General features: G+C 43.1%; 1 protein-coding gene across 1 annotated transcript in view; it reads right to left on the minus strand.

The window, feature by feature from the left end:
- The window catches only part of ALK (ALK receptor tyrosine kinase), a 701,082-nt gene that overhangs the window by 627,403 nt on the left and 53,045 nt on the right, over window positions 1–20,634 (minus strand). The window lies entirely within an intron of this gene.

Below are 20,634 nucleotides of genomic sequence, written 5' to 3' on the forward strand. Positions count from 1 at the left end.
CTGTGGCCTAACCACAGGAGGGAGAATGGCTAAGAAATGGTGTTCCTGGGCGAGGAGGAGGGCTCAGTTTGAAATCATTTGACTTCCCTCCTCTTTGCCTCTGGGGCTCCATGTCTAGCAAGAAGGTGAACCAAAGTTCTAGAGTTGTTTTTAGCCACGTCCTCTTAGTTGCCCTTGTGGGCACACTGTGTGCTGGGTAATGGGGCGGGGGGGGGGGGGGGAGCATCATGGGTGTGCAATCAAGGGGATGGGATTTGGTAAGCATATGTCCCTGACCTAGAAGTAGGAAATATCCAGAGGGACAAACACACATTTCAGAAAAATGAGAGCCAACCTAAAATTTGCTTATCTTATTTTTTTATGAACCACTTAGTATATGGGAAGTGCTTTAATACTTTACTTTCCCTTTTTATAGAGATATTTAGGTTGTTCTGTGTTGAATGTCAAATTGGAAAATTGATAGGAAGAAGCCACAAATTTCTGTGTGCCTGTACGTAGAAGCAGGGGAATGGGGGGAGTTTTCTCTAACTTGAAGGGTTCAGAACGCTGAGGAGTTCCACCTAAGTCCCAGACAAATCACATGGGAATTCTTCAGAGACTAAATCTAAGTGTTTCCATAGCCAAACGTCACTGTATCACTGTCATCCCATTGCTCATCGATTTGCTCAACGGGCACCAGTAACGTCTCCATCGTGAGACTTGTTGTTACTGATTTTGGCATATCAAATATGCCAGGAGCTTGCCAGGCTCTGCTGTGCAGGCGGGATAGTCTTGATAGCTTGCCGGACTCTCCAAGAGGGACGGAGGAATAGAACCTGGGTCAGCCTCATGCAAGGCCAACTCCCTACTCACTGTGTATTGCTCCAGCCCATAGTCAAAAATATTAGAAAGATAATAACAAAGAGGAAGAGAGGAGATTAAAACCACAACGAAGAGCCCATTCTGAGTATTTCAAATCATGACGAAGGTTGGACCAGGCTGAGAGTTCTGAGTCCACAAGCTTTAGATGTCAAACACCCTACTGAGGAAGCTGAACAGATCAGCCTTACAATCAAAGGAACAGTGAGACTGGAATAGAAGTACTGGAAGTTTTCAATCCACAAGAGCACCAAGGCACATATAAGTGACATCTACCAAATCATCAAAATAAAAGCAGAACTCCGGAGATGCTAGATGTTCCTTATTGAAGGTAAAACCACTCTCCTCATGAGTGAATAAAAATTCAGTAATATTTATTATGCCCAAGAGGTGAACTGGTTGAAGGAATAAAACTTTCCACTCAACAAATACCACCAAGTGTTAGAACAAGCTGTGCTAACATTTTTTAATTAAAATCTTTATCTTGACGTAAGTGAAGATTCAGGTGTAGTTTTAAGAAATTACTTAAGGGGAATCCTCTGGAACCCTTTCTCCATAATGTTTCCCCACTGGCTTCATCAAGCAGAAGTGTAGTACAATACCCAGGATGCTGACTCTTCAATACAACAGACTTTGCTTTCCCTAGTTATTCTTGCAATCTCTGTCTCTGTCTCTGTCCCTCTCTCACCATCTCTCTGCCTCTCTCTGTCCTTCTCTGTCCCCTCTCTCTTTCTATCTCTCTTAGCGCTGTGTGATTCTATCCAAATAAGCTTCTGGGTCCACTACTGTACTCAAGACACAGAACATTCTATCTCTGCAAGGATTGCAAGGATAATCTATGTTTCCCCTTTTAAAGCCGGGCTCTCCTCCCTCCCACCTTCACCCAACAGGCACTCATCTGTTCTCCACTCCCACAATTTTGACATCGTAATGTAACATTAAATAAATGGAATGAATGGAGCACCAGCCTTTGAGGGATAATACCACAAAATCAGGGATAAGGAACATCCATGAGGTGACTATCGAGCTCCAAAGTTTCACAAAGCATCTCTACTGCATCACCAATGAACTGCAGAGAAAATTAGCCAAACAATTGAGTGTTCAGTTGTTGCTCTCTGATTCGAGTGGGTAATCCATAATTCAGAGGACCAGAGATCTAAGAACTGGGCTCCTTCCAATAAAGGGGGCCATGTGCCGAGGACAGGAAGCCCTGGGGCTGGCAGCAGTCACAAGAAGGGACCCTGTCAGAGAGGTCAGGTGCACACAGCAGCTGTTCAGTAGCAGCCAGGTCTGAAGTGGCGCCAGGCTGGGCCAGAAAGGAAGGCCTTATACTGAAGTTGGCCTCTGTGCTCTCTTCGGAGAGCTGGAATTTGGCCTATGCGATGTGTATAAAGAAGGCGGAAAACCAACCATTTTCGAGAACTCTCAACATCACTTTGCCTTTGCTCATATATATTATTAGCGGGTGGGTCAGAAAGATAGCACAGTGGTTAAAATTCATGACTTGTCTTGCATGAAACTTAACAGAATTCAATTCCTATTACTACATGGATCTCGGGACATAGCTGGATGTAGCCCCGGATACTCCTAAGCATTATTTTTTTTGGGGGGTGGTGGCCTGGGTAGTTTTTAGCACCATCGTGTCTAAAAAACACTGTATCCTTGGTATGTCACATTGAACCACTGGTTCAGTTGGTTTAAAAATGCTGGAAGGGGCCTCCAGGCTGCCTGAGAACTGTTTGAGACCCCCTTTAAAAAATAATCAGAAGATAGTTCCAAATAATAGAGGGTTAAGAGCAGGTAGCTGGAGGACTAACACGGAGATCAGGTAAACTCCTGAAGTAAGGCGATTGCAGAGAAGCTGGGAAAAGAGAAATGAGCCACGTGTAAAAAATAAACCAAACGCTCAGGAACAACTGGAGATTAAGGGGGGATGAAAATAAAAAGTCACACATGTAAAGAGTTCAAGCTCCCATGACCAAAAGTATCAACAAGACCAGATTTTCAGCCTGAATAAAAGATCCTAAGGTAGGAAAGGTCAGGATGAAACATTTTGACCATGTGGGGCAAAGCAGGAGGACCACTACCAGGAGGACCAAGCAGGGGAAATGAGCTGGGGAAACTGAGGACAGTTTTAGGAAGCTTTGGGAGGGATCATATTTACAGGCTGTTGAATTGATGATCATGCTCCCAGGTGGAGTCATAGGTGCTTTCTTAGGGTTTCCAAAAAACGGAAAGACATCATCAAAGCACTTAGATATGGACCAAAAGGATGGGGGGGATTAGCACATAAATCAGAATATATAGGATCTTTGAAAAAGAAGAGGATAATTTCAAGGAGAAGTCAAGCCAGATGGATGCTTTCAAATGGCCTAAGAACAAAGACAGGGGAAGATCTACAAAGAAATGTCCTTACAATTTTACCCCAGAGGAAGAAAAATTAATGACGAAACTTATGGTGACAATGTTATAGTAGTGCTATAGAAAGCTAAAGTAATTTTTGTGCTATCTCTGTAAACCCAATGAACAAAACTAAGCTCTGTCTCTTTTTAGACAGTGCCTTGCTTGACCATGAGAATGGATAGTGTCCAAAGTTTCTAGATGCTAGCCAGGGAGCAGTGAAAATCAGAGGAGAGGAGAAAGAAACAGAAAAAGAATAAAAAATAAAACTGTAAGTCATTAAAATAGTAATTGTGATGGTTTGTTTATTAGCAATAACAATAACAAATGCTGCACTTTAATTTGGACACTGAGTGGGTACTAGGCTTCTTGCAAAGCACCTATTTTTTGGCAGCATAAGAAATGCCTGGTATGCCATGTATGCATCTGACCCTGGCTGGGCTCCTGGAAGCCTACGGTGCCCTAAACTTCCATGTGTGCAGCCCTGGGGCCGCCAAAAACTGGATATTGCCCAGGAAACCATTGAGCACTGCTAGGATGGTGTGGGTAATTCCCTTCATCACAGGGCCAGAGAAACATCACTTGAACCCCAGTCCAGTAAGCTGAGAATCACCAGAAGGAGTCCCCAAGGCTCCTGAGCACCGCTTGGGTGTTTGGGTCCCCTCCCTGCAATAAAACCAAACCCTGGCATGTATGAGGCCCTGAGATAATAATCCATAGTGCTTTAAGGCCCCTAAACCTGAGGTGTAGCCATCAGGTTTGGCCCTGGTGGCCCCCATGCACATCAGATATGGCCCTGGTAGTGCCAAGGCCCTGCTAACAGAGGCCCTAGTAGCCCGTAGCAACACCCAGCCCAAGTAATGCCACACTGCCAGGCCCCATCATCAAACCACTGAATTCCACAAATCTCCCAGGCCGTGACTGGCACAGCAGTGAGACTCCCAGGGCTTGGGCTGCGGGATCCAACTCAGACCTACTCTGCCTCCCAATTCTTCCCAGAATCCTCCTGTATTCCCTCAGAGATGCTGTACCTGTACCAAGGCCTAAAGTCTCTTTACATTTGCTGGATCCCCCCCCATCATCATTTAGGACACATCCCCACAATAAATCTCTAAAACACACTGTTAATTGCCCCTATTGTCCATACATAGTCAAATGCTCTACCACTGTGCTATACCCACATTTTTTTTTGCTTTTTGGGTCACACCCGGCAGTGTACAGAGGATAGAGGTTACTCCTGGTTCTGCACTCAGGAATTACCCCTGGCGGTACTCAGGGGACCATATGGGATGCTGGGAATCAAATCCGGGTCGACCGCCTGCAAGGCAAATGCCCTACCTGCTTACCTGCTGTGCTACGAGTGATTCCTTCACCCCTCTCGGAGAGCCTGGCAAGCTACCCATGGTGTATTTGATATGCAAAAAACAGTGACAAGTCTCACAATGGAGACGTTACTGGTGCCTCCAGTGACAGTGATTGTCCATATAAGAAAACTAAGGCACAGAGTGTTGATCTATTCATACAAGATCATCCAGCTAGTTCACCTGTTTGATTCAAACAGGTGTCTGTATGCTAGAATAAGAGCAGTTCCCTAAGGCTGCTCACACTTCCATCTGCACCTCCACAGACCCACACCATATCATGAACACATTCCACTCTGGGCTACTTGCATAGTTTCTTCCTTCTAGAATGTCCTTTGCTTCAGGGGCTGACTCCTCCTCTTTCAGTTGTTAATAAGAATATTCCCTGGCCTAAGTACCTACTTTGTTTTTCCCTACCCTTACCCTGGTTCATTTGTCTCACAGCACTGCTGCAGCGTGTAATAAATTTCTTTAGTTTTCTATGGTGTCTTTCTGATTCTGTCCCTAGAATACAAGTCCCCAGACACCAAGAATCATGATATCTCGTTTCACTGTATCAATAAAGCTTAATACAGCTCATAGCCAGTCAATAACTTGTTGAATAAGTGAAGAAACAGGTGAGTAAAGAAATGTTCTGCATGACATTTCCCCTGTCTCAGGTTTAAGAACAGGGAAAGAGAACACAAATGAAAGGAAAAGGAGGGTCGGGCCCACCGAATGGGATTGACCCTCACAGCTCCAAAATGGTGGAGAAACCAGGGAGTGTCTCGGGCGGAATGTGCAGCCTGTGAGACGTGTCTGTGGAAAACTTGCCAAGCTCTTCCTAAGTGAGAGAGTTCAGAGCTAGCCCTTCACCATGCGAGTCACATCATGATGACAAATACCGCCCATCCCCAACCCTGAAGGACACTGGAGATCAAGCAGAGCTGATATCCATCAAAAGCATCAGCCATGTCAGCCCAATCCATTCAGCCACAGACTTTGAACTACCGAGTTCAATGGGCTTGTCCCTGCCACCCCGAGACAGATCTCTGCTGCTGGCAAATTAACGGCAGTGAGGGCCATATGACTCCATGACGTCTTCCCACACTACCCTGACCCCTCTGCCACCCTCCGAGCCTCTTACTCAGGGCCTGTGTATGTCCCCTGTGTGACTGAAATTTATTCCCCCTTTCCACTCTGACTGAGCAGCTAGACAAAGCTAGTTCGGGCTACTGGCATCAGTAGAGGCAGGGGGGTGCTTGGAATAGGAAGAGGAAATGGTCTCCTCCAGAGGGAGGGAGACTCTTCTTGGCAGATCAAGGGCAATATTTCACGGAGCTCTTTTTTGGAGGAAACAAGGTCTCCCATTCCCCAGCCCAACCTCTGTCTCCACTGAGCTCAAACTTTCAGTTCAGTTCCTAAGCCCTCTAGGAAGACAACTAAGTCCAGCACTAAATCCAGATCTATTTTTTTCTGACATGACATTGCACCAACCCCATGTGACCCCTACTGGAAAGTTTTCTTCTTCTCCTGTCTTTAAAACGGCCTAACCTCTCATTGCCTGGTCATATTCTTCATCAGCAGCGTCATCATCCTGGCTGTCACCCCGTGATCACCGTCATCATTAGCCAATACTACTTGGCATTTTAAGTCTGTCCTTGTTGCTTCTAAAGCAATTTCAGACACATGGTCTCATTTAATTTTGAATATTCCCTTGACAAAAAAAATGATTTAAGACATTTTTGTTTCAATGGTGGAAGAGCCAGTTGGTTCCAGCCAAGAAGGGAGATTTTGCTAGGACCACGACGGTCTCACAGCTGGGTATCCAGAGCACGCCTCACGACGGTCTCACAGCTGGGTATCCAGAGCCCGCCGCTCCCTGAGCTTGGGAAACCCCCAAGAGTGCTTTTCTGCCAGTCTGCTTTCTGTTCCCTTCATGGATTAGCTTCCTCCACCCCTTTGCTGCTCCTATGTTTTATATGGAAAGATTTACATACCCCAGTTCCCACTCTCACATTACTCTCTGACAAAACTAACTCCTGTCCCCGAAATCCAGGATGAAGATTTTTCGCCCATCTTCATTCAGATGTCCAAACAGCTCTAGCATGCAGGACTCTAATTACAGATGTGTATGAGGATTGTGAGGGGTGGGCAGGAGAGGAAGATCTGGGCTGTCAAAAGATTTGTCCAGCATCAAGAAATTGAAAAGATGAGGGGCTGGAGGGATAGCACAGCTGGGAGGGCATTAGCCTTGCACGCGGCTGACCCAGGTTCGATTCCCAGCATCCCATATATACCCCAGCACCACGAGGAGCAATTCCTGAGTGTAGAGCCAGGAGTAACCCTGTGCATCGCTGGGTGTGACCCAAAAAGCAAAAAAAAAAAAAAAAAAGAAAGAAAGAAAGAAAAAGAAGAGAAAGAAGGAAATTGAAAAGCTGAAAGGGCAAAAAATATTTCAAGAGGTAATATGAGAGAATCGCCTGACATTCTGCCCAGTTCCTACTTAATACTCCAGAAGAGAAATGATTTATTGTTAATAGAACCCAAAGCTCCATTGGTAGAAGGAGGGTCTTTGAGGCTGGGCCAGTCCCTTCAGCATTGTATTCTCCACATGCAGTCTCTGCTGCTTGGCAAATAATTGGTTCTTTAAATAAATTTAACTAAACAAATAATCATTCTCACTGCATATAGAAACTACAGCCATCCAGATCTTTCTCTCCTGGGGAAGACAAAGGCCCAGTGATGCAAGGAGGTTGGGAGAGGAGGGTCTGCAGATTAGCCTGATTGCCCCCTGCCCACTCCATAGCAGAGAGGCTTCTTCAGCCCCTCAGAAGTAGACAGGAGCCCTTCAGGAGTGCTCCTGTCTACAGAGCTTTCCTTTCTACAACATGACATCATGTCTCAACTCCAGCTCCCTCTAGGAACTGCACTTACCCCACTAACACTTGGTAACTATAGTGAAAGGAAGGATAGTGACTCAGTCCTGGCTACTGAGCAGCAGTTCTCTATAGCACACCCAATGCCTGGGGTCCTTGACCTTGGGATGACAGGTCGGAGGCCTTTCAGAGAAAGGAACCAGGTGTGTGTGTATGTGTGTGTGTGGCCAGCTCAAGGCTATTGGGGCCACGAGGCATTGGGAGGTTTAGCAAGGCTTGCCTAAGGACCAAACCAACATGCAAGTGGGAGAATTTTTAATTTCTATGGTAATAAGGAGCTGAAACTTAAAGTTCTATTTACAGGCAAAACTTATGAACTCTGTTCCCATGCCCCAGGCTGATCACTATGATATGCAGATTTTCCAGGACCCAGAGATGAAAAGAGGACAGACATGAGGAGGAATTAGAGCCAGGAGATGAAAAGAATGACATGATTAAAGAGATGAGAGATACTGCAGCAGAAGGGGAAGAAGGGGAAAAAGCTTGAGGAGCTATTAGAAATGAGTCACATGGTACACCTGTCTGAAATGCCAGAAGTCCCCATGTGAGCAAGGCCAGTAGACCAGTGTCCTGTGAGACTCCTCGGCTCTCTGCTCCTGCTCACTCTCAACTGGTGGTTTGTGAGTGGCTACGTGCTCAGGAATTCCAGGATGCCAATCAAGACTACAAACAGTCTCGCTTCGGCTAAATTATATTCATGGCTCAATGTTTTGAGGGGCAAAATTCATTAACTGGTTTATACTAGAAGGCAGTTTCCAAGATGGTAGAAGGATTTGTACTTATACAAATTTTAGGGGTTGGAGCAATAGTACAGTGGGTAGGGCATTGGCTCTGCACACAGCCAACCAAGTTCGATCCCTGGCATCCCCGATGGTCCCCAAGCACTGCCAGGAGTAATTCCTGAGTGCAGAGCCAGGAGTAATCTGTCTGCATTGCTAGCTGTGAACCCAAAAATAAAAAAGCAAAAACAGTACAAATTTTACAAAGAAAACTTGTAGCCCCGCCTCTGTGTTCCACAGAATATTTCTCTACACAACGGAATGACAGATAAAAGAACCTTCTAGAAAATAGCCCCCATTTCACTAAGATCCAAAGCCAAAATAAGCATGTCAAAGAAGGTAAAATAAAGTTAATATTTTTTTTTCTTGTGTCTTCACATTCCTTCAAGGAAGTTTAGTCCTTGAAAAAAAAAATTAGAAAATTGTCAAAATATTCCCCAGAAGCAAAGAAGGTAGCAAAAGTATCATAACTAAAATAGTCATTTGCTCAGTATGCAACTTCTGTATTAAAAATAGTCAAAATGGTATTTCTGAAAGGTAATTTGATCAAATTACAAGGTTCACTTGTCCAAAAGAAACATTCAACCATTTTGTTGCTATGCTCATGCTATTCAACTGATTCATGAATTGCAACAATGCTGTTTTGTCCCTGACAATTTGAGGCCATTAAATTGCCTTACAACTTGGGATGTTTTCTAATTCCGTTCTGAGGAAACTGAAACACCAAGAGACTGAGAAGCAGATGGGAGTCACCAAGCAAGAAAGCCACCCCCTCATGAGGGAATGAAGGCATGAGGTGGGGATTCGTGGGTGCTCAGTCAAGAGGCCTGCACTGCAGCTGCTGCTATTACAGCACGGGGTGGGCACTTTTATCCACGGTGCCCCCAAGTCTCTGCAGACCACGGTCTCCCTCTCTGCCTTCAAGCGCTGTCCTGAAAATTGAGTACACCTGTCACCTCAGGATGAGGGGTGTGATCAACAGAGGGGAGAGCTACAGAATGAGGAGGAAAGAATCAGTCAGAAGGCTACGCCCTCATCCCTACCTGGGGAAAAAGGACAGAAGGCAGAACCAGGTGAAAATCAAGAGTGGCAGGAGCTGAGGTGGAAGCTGTTCCTGGAAATATTGTTCAAACTTCAGCTGGAGCAGAGCTCTGGCTGGGAAGTAATGAGGAGAGGCAAGCGGAAGGACTGACAAGCAGGAGCCGGAAAGAAGTAGGGTGGGAAGGAGAATTCCAGGAGTCAGGAAAAGGAAAGAAAGTAGGGAGTGCGCTTATTGGCTATTTTGGCTTCACAGGGGCTGTAAGAAGGGTGAGAACCAGGAGAAAGAAGAGGTTGGGGTCCTGTCTATTTACTTATGAGTTATTTTGGGTACCTCCTATGTGCTAGTCACTATTTGAGGAAATTAGGGTCATTTCATAAATATACATAAGCAACAATTGGTGAAGCAACCTTTGTGAAGATATTTTTGCATAGAGACAAGCACTAATGAAGTAAGACCGTCTACTTGATTAAGTGGCACATGTTGTTGAAGAAAAATAAAATAGAACTGGATAACTAGATATTTAGGTCAAGTTCAAGTAGGGTGGTCAGAAAAGGCCTCATTAAGTTACTTTTAGCTAAGGTGTGAACTTAGTAAGGCAGTGTATCTATAGATTCCTGAATTAAAGGAAATATTAATGGTTTTTTTGTTATCTCACCTAATAGATTTAACATTACCCCTATCAGGGACCAACAAAAAATAACAAATCCCCCAGAAACAAATTTTAGTAAAAATTAGAGTGTCACAAATTAGTAAAGAAGTGAAAATCAATTAAAACTTTCCTTTAAAACAATTGATTAAAGAAATAATTGGAAGAAAATAAATCTCAAGCCTTTGCTAAAATCTAATAGAATCCAACTATAATGTCACTTGAATCTCACCTTATGAAATTCAAACAGTAGAAAAGAAGAAAACGTGGATATAGGTATTTTCTATTTCCTGGGAGAAAGGACTTCCTCAATTTGAAAGAAAAAGAAATCTCAAGAAAGATATGAATAGATTATACTGCATGCAAAACAATAATCATCAGCCAAGGAACAAGTAGTATTACCTAAACAACAAAGAAACAAAGAACAAGTATCAACAAATAAACCAAACAAAAACACACAGATCTTAATAGATTAGCAAACAAAGAACTCACACTGAAAAAAATAAATGAGAAAACTCAAATGGTAAACATTCAATCTGAGGAGTTATCAAAAAAATTCCAATTAAAATAATAATGAGATAATAATGATCTTCCTCTACAACAACAGGAAGTGATAACCATGGTGCATTGTCTGATGGTTTTTACATATATTGCTGGTGGAAGAATATCTCACCAGTTTTTAGTGAACTGAGTTGGAAATAAACATTATGGCTAGCACTTGAAAACACAGTAGAGGTTTACACCATTGGAAAATATTTCTGCAAATTATGTATGTCGGTTTTAAGAAACAGTATATATTCATTACCATTATGTTTACAGGAGTGTTCTTAAGATATGGAAAATGTCATCAGAAGTCAAACAAATTAAAATATGCAAATAAACTATGCTTCTGCCAAGAGAAAAATCCTGGGATGTGCCTCAAACTAATAGTGCTGGTTATCTCTAGGGATTGTTAGTCAATTTTCTTATTCACTTTATAGATTTTTATTTTGGTAGAATCACTTAGGGGGAAAAATAAAGCTGGGAAAGACTAATCAAAATGTGGGTCCCTGTTTCTCCCAAAGAGAAGCTCAGGGCTACAGGGTCCGTTATTAGAGAGAAAGGAGCACTGAGAATTCTTTTCCAAGCCTTTAATCATGACTTGGTTTTTCGGTGCCCGGTTCCCATCCAGCAGAACAACCAGAGTTGTCTCAGCAGAACAAGATGCTCTTGGAGCTCTTATGATTAATAATTTGCCATTTGGGAGCCCTGTGAGGTCCCGGGTTAAAGGGTCAGATATTTATTAGAGATATTGCTCCTAGTTCCATCACTTAGGAAATGACAAACATGCCAGAGTCTGTGCCAGAAACAGGCAGCAGAGGCTAATGTCTGTTGCTATTGTCCAGACCCCTTTGAAGGAGAAGAGAAGAGACTGCTTCCTACATCAGCCTCCGCGTGTCACTTGTTCCTGTTCCCTTTGCAGTTCCCCAGGACAGAGAGATGAGTTTGGCAGGCACACAAGAGCCAAGGAACAGAATAGACCCCTCTGGCCTTAGGAAAGTTGATAGAAGTCAAGTGTAAAGGGAGAAAATGCCTGAGCACAGAGAAGAGATGGAGCCTACCCCCAGCCCTCCCAGGAAGAAGCTTGCATTTAGACCAGAGAGGACCCTTGGGTTATTTCTGGGTGGCTCCAATGTCACTACACTGCAGTGTAACTACCTGTATTGACCCTTCAAATCCTGCTGGACAGACTTTCCTCCCAGGTTTCATGGGATTAGCTATAATGAACCCTTCATGATGCTCATGATCTTGCCCACCCAGTCTTACTAATAAGCTTTCAGTGGACCATCAATATTTTGGACTCCTTCAACATCTGGCATTTACAAGAAGGCAGTCAAACGAGGGCAAGTCTAGCATCTAAGAGAAACACCAGCTCTAGGTCAGGAATTAACTCTCAACCAGTATCTCTTGGTGCAGTTGAATACCTGCACCCTAGGAACCTGTGAAATGTGCAGCAAAGGCGGAGATAACTTTAGAAGAGGCTGAGGTTCACACTTCAAGATGGCAGAGAGCTGCAGGCAGAATCCAAGTAGCTTCTGCAGCCCTGTTCGAAGAAGGGAATTCAGCGTGGAGCATCAAAGCAGTGCAGGAAGGGGAGCCAGGCAGGAAGTGCCTCACAGGGGTCTCTTGCTATGGAACCAGAGTCACTTGGCCCAGGTGCCCAGGATGTAGAAGTGACAGGACTATAAGGACCTTGAACATCCTTCGTTTCCCCATTAGCTGGAGCACCAGCTCTCAGGGAACATTCCCACTCTGTGTTAAGCTGTAAAGGCCCGACCTACCTAATGATGCATCCGGTCAACGAAGCAGGTATTTTCAGATGTCATGGGAACCACTTCTGTTCAGGCCCAGATTTAGTCACAGGGAAACATAGGCTCCGTAAGGGGCCATTTCCACAATGAGCTCCCCAACAGTTAAGAAATATTGCTCAGCTCTCAAAACACCACTAACTACTGACCACACATCTACTGACATTAAGAAATGAAGGTACAGCCCCTCCCACCGCCGAGATGTGATCCCGGGGGCCGCACGCATGTGCGGCCTCTCCGCAGCTGCACAAGCGTGAATCCAGACCCAGCAAAACCTCTTTCGGTGTGGGCAACTCCTCGCAGAATGTCTCCAGCCTGAGAACTAAGCCTCGGCCCCGTGCCCTCCCAGGAGGGGAAAGGTATTTCTCTCTCTCGCCTCTTTCTCTCCGGGGATGAAGGGCACGGTGGCCGCCATATTAAGACGACCACAGATTGGGATTTCAAGCCTGCAATTATCTAATATCTGGAAGAAATCTCCCTGGACTTCTTGTTAAAGTACAGAAATTCAAAACCGCGTGGCCACTACTGCGGCCGCGCGACCTTATTTGTCTTCACAGTAGGTCTGAATCTAGTGGGGTACTCCTAACAACAATAGTGAGGTTTGTGTTGAAATATTGAATGTAACCAAAGTAAACAGAATGTAAAATGAAACTTATCAGTTACAAGGTAGGGAGGGGGTGGGGGGGCAGGATGGGAGGTGTACTGTGTGGGGTTTTTTTGTTTTTTCTTTTTGGTGGTGGTATATAGGCACTGGTGAAGGGATGGTTGTTTCAGCATTGTATAACTGAGACCTAAGCCCGAAAGCATTGTAATCTTCCACACGGTGATTTAATAAAATAAAATAAAATAAAGAAATGCAGGTACAAATCCTCTTGTCCCACTGCCCCCAGACTGTATGCCCAGAGCACTCGGTATGATTGCTTTAGGGGGCTTTAAACAACTGCAAGATTATCTCCTCAGCTGTGGCTTCCTCAGGGGTCCACAACCCACCATTCCATCCAGAACCAAGTGATAGTTCACATCTGTCAACTGAAGCCCAGTACAGAAAATGCTGTGGGTGTGACAAAGGCTGACATAGTTGCAAGAAACCTTGATAATGACAAGCAGAAATCCAAAGGGACTAAATGAAAAATCAGACACATCGGATCAGACATTTTTCACCCTCTTGAGAGGAACTCAGAAATCAATGAGAAAATCCAGCCTTTTAAAGTGAGGGAGCCTGTTGGGGCCTTTACTTAAAGCACTTCCCATGGACAAGACCTCTTGGTGGGCACATGCATCCAGAGAAAACTGCCATTTCTATTGCCCAAGCAACCTGCATCGATTTGGGCTCCACCTATACAAATGTCATTTCTTAATATGACAGGAAGAGATGATGGGAACAGGTAAAATATGAGGTAAAAAGAGAGCAAGCTTGGGGCTGGAGCGATAGCACAGTGGGTAGGGCGTTTGCCTTGCACACGGCTGACCCGGGTTTGATTCACAGCATGCCATATCGTCCCCTGAGCACCACCAGGAGTAATTCCTGAGTTCAGAGCCAGGAGTAACCCCTGAGCATGGCCAGGTGTGACCCATAAAACAAAGAGAGAGAGAGCTAAATAAATGGTTGCAGATAATCATATAGAAATCCAATCAGGAAGCCAAGGGTGGATTCTGGACTTGCATACAGTCCTCATCTCAGTGGGGTCCCTAAAAATGATGTTAGAAGCAAACTACATAAATACTAACACCTTGACTGTAACTACCTAGATCCGTCTTCCTCACCTGTCAGGTGAATTTCTTTAGCTCTCTTCAGTTTTTATCACTCAGGCTACACATCAGAATCACCTCAGAGCTTACAAAAACATATCCGTGCTAGAAGTTTCTAAATGTTGTATGGAATTAATACATAATACAGAAATGCCACTTGATGTTTCTGGAATTGATAGATTCTATCAGTCTATCCCCACCCCCAGATTGAAAGCAGAGTTTCAAAAGACACTTACATGCAAATGTTCATAGCATTTTATTATTCACAATAATTAAAAGGTGCAACCAACCCAAATATCCATCACCAAACAAATGAAGAATCACAAGATGATGTGTCTATGTATAAAGCTCTGATCAGGTGACAATAAAGCTTGAAAATGGTAAGTGAAATAAAGACACTAAAAGAAGAATCTCATTACTTCTACTTTATGAAGTAATGAGATAAGGTACATAGAGACAGGAAATAGATACCACCAGGATTTGGGGTAAGGGAAAAGCAGGGAACTACTATGAATGCATATAGAGTTTCTATACCCACTAGGTATATGAGTATAATGGACAAAGAACAAATTCTAGAAAGAGTGAGTGGCAATTATTGCACACATGGTAACATTTAATGTCACTTAACTTAAAACTGGCTAACCTGTTCAATTTTTATGTATGTCACTGTTACTGTCATCCCATTACTCATCGATTTGCTCGAGCGGGCACCAGTAACGTCTCTATTGTGAGACTTGTTGTTACTATTTTTGGCATATTCAATACGCTAGGGGTAGCTTGCCAGGCTCTTCCGTGGGGGCGAGATACTCTTGGTAGCTTGCCAAGATCTCCGGGAGGGGCAGAGGAACCGAACCCGGGTCGGCCACGTGCAAGGCAAATGCCCTGTTGCTGTGCTATTACTCCAGCCCAATGTATATTTTATCTAAATAATTTCAACATGTATAACTTAACTTCAATATATATAACTTTACAAAATAAACACAAAAGTTTTGTTTGGGGGCCACAGGCAGTGGTTCTCAGGGTCTGCTGCCAGTTTGGTGCTCACTATGGCTCCTGGTATGATACTATATATACAAACATTTACCACAGTTCCTTAAGCTAACCTCCAGGTTCAGAAAGCATTTTTTAAATAATTCCTGTGCTCAAATCTCACCCAAGTTTAACTGAATCACAATCTCTTGGTTGTCGTTCTTGTGCTTTTTAAAAATATATTTGGCTCCTTGTCAGCCTTTAGTCCACCCATTCTTACATTAGATAAGTAAATAAATATTAATCAACAGCCTTGAGAGTCTTCAACAATATGCTCAGAGCTAGAAATTAGAATCTTTCTCCAAGAGACAAAGTCTAATTCTTTTCCCCCCAATTATTCATTTTTTAAAATTGAATCACACTGTTATACAAAGTTATAAAGTTGTTTATGATTGGATTTCAGTCACATAAGTTTCCAACATCTGTCCCCTCACCAGTGTACTTTTCCCAGCACCAATGGTCCCAGTCTCCTCCCCACTGCCTTCCTGACCCTGCCACCTGCCATTATGGTAGACAGAGTCCAATTCACCTTCCTTTAAGGAGAAGCCAGATCTTCTCCTCAAAGACAAGGCTTCTACAAACAACTCCCTCAAAAAAGCTGGGGTGGCCTTACTAGTATTGGACAACATAGATTTCAGGTTGAAAAAGATTAGAAGGGACAGTGAAGGCCATTTTTTATTAATCAAGGGATATGTACAGCCCAAAGAAACCATACTCTAAAAGTGTACACACCCAATGAGGGACCAGATAAATACTTACAACAACTGCAAACTGACTTTAAGAAGAACATTGCGAGCAACACAATAGTAGTTGGAGATGTCAACACCACCTTATCACCTCTGGATAGATCAAGAAGATTAAAAATCAGCAAGGAAATATTGGCTTTGAAGGAAGAAATAGAAGAGAGAGGGCTAGCAGATCTATACAGGACTTTATATCCCCCCCCAAAAAAGAATACACATTCTTTTCCATTGCACATGGAACATTCTCCAGAATAGACCATGTGCTGGGCCACAAAACATACCTCAACAGAATGAGGAAGATAGACAGTGTATCAACTGTCTTTTCAGACCACGATGCACTGAAGATAGAAGTTAATCACGTACAGATGCAGAAAACCAAATCAAACAGCTGGAAATTAAACAACTCAATGTTGAACAATGAGTGGGTCAGGAAGTAAATCAAAGAAGAAATCAAAAGGTACCTGGAAACAAATGAGAATGAAGACACGAGCTACCAGAACCAGTGGGATGCAGCTAAAGCCGTGTTAAATGGAAAATTTATAGTCCTGCAAAGCTTTTCTCAGGAAGGAAGAAAGAGCCCACATAAATAACTTGACTTCACAGCTCAAGATTTTAGGAAAGGACAAACAAAAAGAGCCCAAAGCAGGCAGAAGGAAAGAGATAATAAAACTTTGAGCAGAAATTAATGACATGGAAACCCAAAAGACAATCCAAAAGATCAGTGAAACCAAGAGCTGGTTCTTCGAGAAAATAAACAAGATTGATAAACATTAGCAAGACTCACAAAGAAAGAGAGAGAGCCCTAATAAACGGAATCAGAAATGAATAGGGGATATCACAACAGAAACCAAAGAAATTCAAAAGATCATCAGAGACTACTTTGAAAGTCTCTATGCCACGAAACAAGAGAACCTAGAAGAAATGGATAAATTCCTGGATTCCTATAATCTCCCAAGGCTGAATCAAGAATACCTGTAATACCTGAATAGTCCTATTAATATCAAGGAAATTGAAACTGTAATCAAAAGTCTTCCCAAAAACAAAAGCCCAGGTCCAGATGGATTCACTAGCGAATTCTTCCAAACATCTAAAGAGAACATATTGCCAGTTCTTCTCAAACTTTTCCAGGAAATTGAAGAAACAGAAACTCTCCCAAACAGTTTCTATGAGGCTCATGACTTGTATCACTTGTATCATTTGTTGTCCCGTTGACCTTCAATTTGCTTGAGCGGGTGCCACTAACATCTCCATTTGTCCCTGTCGCGTGCTAGTGCAGCCCAATGATATCTGCTTGCTCCAGGAACAGGAAGAGCCTCAAACCATTCATTCAGGGATTTGATGAAGAAATCTGACCATCTAGTTGGTGGGCAGCCATGAGGTCTTCCGACATCCCGTGGAATCCAGTCGGTAACAGCTCTAGTCCAGCGGTCATCTCTGAATTGCATTACAAGACCGGCCCATCTGATTTTTTGATTTTTGATGGTTTGGCAAACGAGACAGAGTCCCTAATTCTTGACCGTCAATGGAGGTCAGAACTCCAGATTCCTTCTCTCACTTGAGTGAGACGTGATACTCCTAGCATAGATTTTTCGATTTCTCTTTGGGATACCCTAATAGCTTTCTCATCCTGTTTGCGTAGGGCCCAAGTCTCTGAGGCATATGTTAGTGCAGGAAGAACAGTGGAATCAAAAAGATGTGCCGGGAGTCGGAGGTTCTTCGTCTGCTTAACCACTTCTTCTACTCTCTTAAAGGCATTCCACGCTGCTCTCTTCCTCCTGCACAATTCTGGCACCAAGTCATCCCTCATGTTGATTTCTCGACCCCGGTACACATAGCTGCTGCATTCGGAGACGTTTGTCCCATTGAGAGCAAATGGAGTTTCAGGGACCAGTTCGTTTTTCATGAGCATCATCTTGTTGAAATTCAGCTGCAATCCGACCTTTCCACACTCGTGGTTGAAGTCGGTCAGCATTTGTGCAGCTTGGCTAATGTTTGGTGTTATGAGAACAATGGTGTAATTGCCAACTGTCTATCTTCACTCCCATTCCTTCCCATTCCAGTTGTTGAATAATGTTCTCGAGGGTGGCACTGAAGAGTTTCGGTGAAATGGTATTACCCTGCTGCTCCCCTCTCTTTACATCAATGATCACTTCCTTATAAAATGGTGAGATCCTGGTGGTGAATACACAGTACAGCTCATGGAGGATTTTGATATACTGAGTTTGAACGCCCTGTTTAGCTAGCGCTTTGATGACCACTTCAGTCTCAACAGAATCAAAGGCTTTATTTAAGTCGATAAATGTTAGACAGAGCAGTATCTTATCTCCCTAATCACAGTCACAGTCACAGTCATTCCATTGCTCATCGATTTGCTCAAGAGGGCAGCAGTAACATTTCATTGTGAGACTTTTTGTTACTGTTTTTGGCATATATCTCCCTAATACCAAAAGCAAAGAAAGACACCACCAAAAAAAAGAAAATTACAGGCCAATATCCCTGATGAATATGGATGCAAATATTCTTCTCAACAAAATATTAGCAAATATAATTCAAGAACTCATCAAAAATATCATACACCACAACCAAGTGAGATTCATTCTGGGAGTGCAAGGATGATTTAACATTCAGAAATCAATCAACATAATACATGATATCAACAAAAGAAAAGATAAAAAAGACATATGGTCATATCAATGGGCTGGAGTGATAGCACAGCAGCAGGGCGTTTGCCTTGCATGCGGCCGACCAGGGTTCGATTCCTCTTCCCCTCTCAGAGAGCCCGGCAAGCTATTGAGAGTATCTCGCCCACATGGGCAGAGCCTGGCAAACTCCCCGTGGCATATTTGATATGCCAAAAACAGTAACAAGTCTCACAATGGAGATGTTACTGGTCCTGCTCAAGCAAATCAATGAGCAATGGGATGACAGTGACAATGATAGACCATATCAATAGATGCAGAGAAAGTATTTGACAAGATCCAGCACCCATTTATGATGAAAACTCTTGCCAAAATGGGTATAGAAGGGACTTTCCTCAATATAGTCACAGCCATCTACTACAAGCCTATGGCAAGCATCATCCTTAATGGGGAAAAACTAAGAGCCTTCCCTCTAAGATCAGGGACGAGACAAAGATGCACACTCTCTCCATTTCTGTTCAATATAGTACTGGAAGTACCTGTGATAGCAGTTAGACAAGAAAAAGATATTAATGGCATTCAGGAAGGAAATGAAGAAATAAACCTCTCACTATTCTCAGATGATATGATACTATACTTAGAGAACCCTAAAATCTCTGCCAAGAAACTCCTAGAAACAATAGACTTGTATAGTAAAGTTGCAGGCTATAAAATCAACACCCAAAAGTCCGTAGTTTTCCTATATGCAAATAATGAGATAGAAGAAAGTGACATGAAAAAAGCAATCCCATTCATAATTGTGCCTCAGAAAATCAAGTACCTCAGAATAAGCTTAACTAAGGAGGTAAAGGACGTGTATAAAGAAAACTACAAAACGCTACTTAAAGAAATAAAAGAGGACACAAGGAAATGGAAAGATATCCCCTGCTCATGGATTGGGAGAATTTACATTGTCAAAATGGCAATACTTCCCAAAGCATTGTACAAATTCAATGCAATCCCTATAAGGATACCCATGACATTCTTCAAAGAAATGGAGCAAAAACTCCTGAAATTCATATTGAACAATAAGCCCCCACAAATACCTAGAGCAATTGGGAAAAAGAAGATGGGAGGAATCACCCTCCCCAACCTCGAACTCTACTACAAAGCGGTAATGATTAAAACAGCATGGTACTGGAACAAAGACAGAGCTGCAGACCAATGGAACAGGGTTGAATATCCTAACACACACCCTCAAATATATGATCATCTAATCTTTGATCAGGGAGCAAGAAATGTGAAGTCGAGCAAGGAAATCTTCTACAACAAATGGTGCTGGCAAAACTGAACAGCTACATGCAAAAAAAAAATAAATGGGCTCAGATCTCTACTTAACACCATGTATACAAAAGTCAGGTCAAAGTGGATTAAAGACCTCAATATCAGACCAGAATCCATAAGGAAGACAAGGTTGGTAAAACCCTCTACGACACTGAAGCTAAAGGTATCTTCAAAGATGACATGCCACTGGCCAAGCAAGTGAAAACAGAGATAAACAAATGGGTCTATCTTAAACTAAGAAGCTTCTGCACCTCAAAAGAAACAGTGACCAAAATACAAAGACAGTCTACAGAATGGGAAAGGATATTCACCCAATACCCATCTGATAAGGAGTTGACATCAAGGATGTATAAGGCACTGGCTGAACTCTACAAGAAGAAAACATCCAACCCCATCAGAAAATGGAGGGTGGAAATGAACAGAAATTTTCTCAAAGAAGAAATCCGAATGGCTAAAAGACACATGAGAAAATGCTCTATGTCATCAAGGAGATGCAAATTAAAGCAACAATGAGATATCATTTACACCACAGACTAGCCCACATTCAAAAGAGCAAAAGCAACCAGTATTGGCACGGATGTAGGGGAAAAGGGACTCTCTTTCACTGCTGGTGTGAATGACAACTGGTGCAACCCTTCTGGAAAACAATATGGACGATTCTCAAAAAATTAGATATTGAGCTCCTATTTCACCCAGCAATACCTCTCCTGGGAATATGTCCCAGAGAGGCAAAAAGGTATAGTAGAAATGACATCTGCATTTGTATGTTCATTGCAGCACTGTTTACAATAGCCCAAAT

Source organism: Sorex araneus, chromosome X (genome assembly GCF_027595985.1).
Source record: "Sorex araneus isolate mSorAra2 chromosome X, mSorAra2.pri, whole genome shotgun sequence".
Classification (NCBI taxonomy): Eukaryota; Metazoa; Chordata; class Mammalia; order Eulipotyphla; family Soricidae; genus Sorex; species Sorex araneus.